The following is a 3760-nucleotide window of genomic DNA, read 5'->3' on the forward strand; positions in this document are numbered from 1 at the left end:
TCTGTCTTTTCATCCCAAAATAAAGCTGAGTAAAAGTCAGGAGAGGCCAAGATCCATTTTCAAAGACAGTGCATTTTATGAAAAGCTTTCTGAAGGGTCTCCCCTTAATACTTAACACCTTTTTTGTTTAGTAGATTAAACTAGGACTTTTAAGGAATGTGCAAACACTTGTTATTACTAAGAAAAAAGACTTAACATTAAACAATTTTATAAAGTGACACTCAGGAGAAAACACATAAAGGACAATCCTTTCAGAGCAGGGATTCAAAATCAAGGCTCTACTTCAGAGTCAAATTTTGATTCATGATGTGCCAAAATGATCAGTAATCACAAATTCAAGACATTTAACTCAGTTCTACCTTACTATAAAATGTTGTTTTTTATAGAAGTTTTCTGCTAATACCAAAACAAACTCAAGTGTTTTTAGGATATCAGAATTTAAAAAAAAAGAAAAAAACTAACTAAAAAAACCCTCTGGTTTATAAAGCTTGGGTGTGGTTCCTTATTTGTCAGCCCTTACCCCCTCCACCCACAATGAAAACCACATGAACTTTTGAGTTTGGTGAAAAAATTTTAAAACCAGATTTAAAAACAACTCTGAAGCAAGTGAGCACTTTGTACTCCTCCCTTGTCTGAAAATTTCTGGAGACCCTTTATATATATTAACAAATTACTTCAACTTAAAAATACAACTAGAGAAAGTTTAAGCCTGAGACAAACAGTACTTTCTGTCCTTCTGTATAATAGGCGGTTAATAAACGTAACCTGAGCAAGTTAATGATTTTTCAGTTGCCAATAAAGCTAAAAGAACAAAATTACATTTACATTGATGGGTATAAAAAAACTTGCGGGGGTGGGGGGGTGACCCATTTAAGTCACTGGCATGACTTACTCAACTTTTAAAAAGGTCAACAGGAGATTATGTGCATTCAAAGATGCTCATATAGTAGGCCAACAAATTTTCTAGCATAATGGTTTTCAACCCTCACATACAGTCTCTAATGTAAGGCAAAGGTTGCACTGGTCTTCCCTTTAACCTTTCTTCAAAACTTCCTCCTCCACCTCTTCCTCCACTCATAAAAGTTAGCCTATTTCTAATAAGCTTTCAACAAAAGATACAATTACTCCTGCCATATAGCAATTTATAGGCTTACTGGGTCAACCAAGTGCTTTTTTATAGGACAGGGCTTTCCCTCATGTTTTTGATAATTCAAGCCTTCATGCCCTGACCCACAGGCCATCGGAGGCGTCCTATTTGTTTCATCCTCCAACTCTGCAGAATTAGTGAATAGGTAGGGAAGAAGTTTTTTAAAGTTTAAAAAATTTAACAAAAGAATGTGATCCTCGAAAGTCAGGGCTAAGTACAGCAAATGTAAAAAGAGATCAAATGAAAACCACTGTTTTACTCAATCTACATAGTTATGCCTGGTTGACTGATTTTACAATGGTACTGTTACCTCTATAAATACCCGTTCTCTCACCAATTCTTTATTTACTTCTTTGTAACTGACAATCTAATATCTTTCATGTGGACAATGCAACACTGGGGCTAAGACTTTTCCTTAGGAGTTATCCATCTAATTTCTCCTACTAACCTGTAAGCAACTGGAAAGCAAGCACCCTCATTATACTGCTTTTAATATCCTTCCCCCATCTCATGCACAATGCTATGCACTTAGTGAGCACCTTATAAAAGGTTTACTAGGAAAACACTCATTGTTTACGTCCATTACTAGAAGTAGAGAATATGTATGTGCGATGGGGACAGGGTTGGGACATTGAATGGTTTTCTATACAGAGCTGCAGGACAGGGTTCTCCTCCTCTTATGAGGAAGCTGATATCTAATGTTTGGGGTGGGGGAGTGGAGCCTGTTATTGCGGTTGTTTTATGTTTAGGGAACCCACATCCACTGCTTGGCTAATTGTAACTCACAGCCAAGGTGAGCTGAAAGAGAGAAGCAGCACGGGGTCTACTTCACTCCAACTCTCCTCTACACATTTCGAAAAGAAGTTTCTCTTTGTGTCTTTTAAACAACTCAAAGTGCACCTGATATCTCTACTAGCCTTCTGCACACTTTCTGACACAGACTTTCCTCTTAAGTCCTTACTAACTTTCCTTTTCCACTCTCTTCTTTTAAAGAATAAGAGTCTTCACTATATTTTCCTGTTGATGGTAAGGTTATCTGAAGCCCAGCACCCTAAGACTAACCATGGGGAAGGGAGCAGACTCAAAGATACCACACCCCAAGGTGGGCTTTCGACGTCTCTGCCTCACACAACAGCTCTCCGGTTCTTAGACCCCAGGAAAAAAAGAAAGGAGGTGGCAATTGGTAATCAGCGGGATCCAGAAGGGGACTGACTGGAGGCAGAGAGCAGACAAAGCTGGCAACACGGAAAGCAGCGAGCCTGGCTCCCCACCCCAACTGCACACGAAGAAAGAGAAAGGACGGGGTGGGGAACCAGGGGCTGACAAACTGTGGCGAGGATCGCCAAGGAGACCGGGAGGAGGGGGGCTGTCAGAAGGCTGAAGGCAGCGGCCGAGGGACCGAGAGAACAGGGCTGGAAAGAGGGCGCAGGCGGGAAGGGGAGAGTCCCCCAAAGAGTCGGGGAAGCGGTCGTGAAGGGAAGAGCCTGGGGTGGACTCAAGGTAGCAGGACACTCACCAGAGCCCCGAAGGAGGCAGGGCAGGGGGCGGCGGACAGCCGCAGACGCCGGCCGGGCCAGCGGTCTCAACGTGCGGACAGGCGAAGCCCCAGCGGCAGCAGCCAACCGGCCAGAGGAGGGGAGGGGACGGGTGAGGGGCTCTGAGGTAGGGGACGAGGGGCGCTTGCGGCTGAGGACAACAGGAAGAGCCCCAACTGCCGGAAAAGACGGCAACGCGCAGGGGCCAAGGCAGCTGGGTCCCCAGCCGCGGAGAGGGACTGGCGCGGCGGGCAAGGGCCGAGACTGCGCAAGCGTGACTTCCCGAAGACGCGGCGGGGATTTTTCAGGACTGCGCATGCGCGGCCGCGCCCCACCTGTCTACACTCCTCCTGGTGTTACCAGAACTGAGAGGCCCGGTTGAGGGGGGGCAGAAATGTGGGGTGTGGGACGGTCCTGGAGTGAGCTGGGCTGCAGGAGGTTCCCTTTGTGTTTTGTGTTTTGTGCTTTTTGTTTTGAAATAATGATAGACTCACAAAAAGTTGCAAAATTAGCACAAAGATGTCCTGTATACCCACCCAGCTTCCTTCAACATCTTACATAACTATACTACATTATCAAAACCAGGAAGTTGACATTGGTACAGTGCAACTAACTACTAGACCAATGCAATTAATTAGATTACAGTCCTTAGTCGGATTTAACCAGTTTAGCATGCACTTATTTGTGCGTGTATGTATATGTGTGTGCCCGCTCTCAACAGTAGTTCAGTGAAATTCTAAAACTTATGTAGTCCTTCTCCGCCCCTCCTTTGATTTTCGAACTTTGGAGCACTAGGTCAAGCTGGAGGCCTTGACCCCATCTACTCTTCCTTCAAGTAATGATTAACATGCTTTATGTTAGGATCTGACAAGCTCTCCTAGATTTGGACATGGGCTACCGGGTGAGCGGTCCAGTGTGCGCACACACAAAAGAACCTGCTTTTCAGGGATACCCAACCCCTTAGTCTGTACCATCCCTCGGGGTAAAGAGGTCCCAAGTTTACTAGCCTTTGGGCAGTCACTCATTCTTCGAGAATGGAGCACGGTATCCTTCCCCAGAAAGTGTCAGGCTCCTGGAA

At 44.9% G+C, this 3760-nt stretch overlaps 1 protein-coding gene across 1 annotated transcript in view; it reads right to left on the bottom strand.

Moving 5' to 3' along the window:
- The window catches only part of STK38 (serine/threonine kinase 38), a 50482-nt gene extending 47543 nt beyond the window's left edge, over window positions 1–2939 (bottom strand). Inside the window, exon 1 of the mRNA XM_019667446.1 lies at window positions 2664–2939. The gene's annotated coding sequence lies outside the window, so the exon portion shown is untranslated. The remainder of the gene's footprint in view (window positions 1–2663) is intronic.
- Between the last annotated feature and the right edge of the window lie 821 nt (window positions 2940–3760).

The sequence above is a fragment of the Hipposideros armiger genome, unplaced genomic scaffold, assembly GCF_001890085.2.
Source record: "Hipposideros armiger isolate ML-2016 unplaced genomic scaffold, ASM189008v1 scaffold_497, whole genome shotgun sequence".
NCBI lineage: Eukaryota > Metazoa > Chordata > Mammalia > Chiroptera > Hipposideridae > Hipposideros > Hipposideros armiger.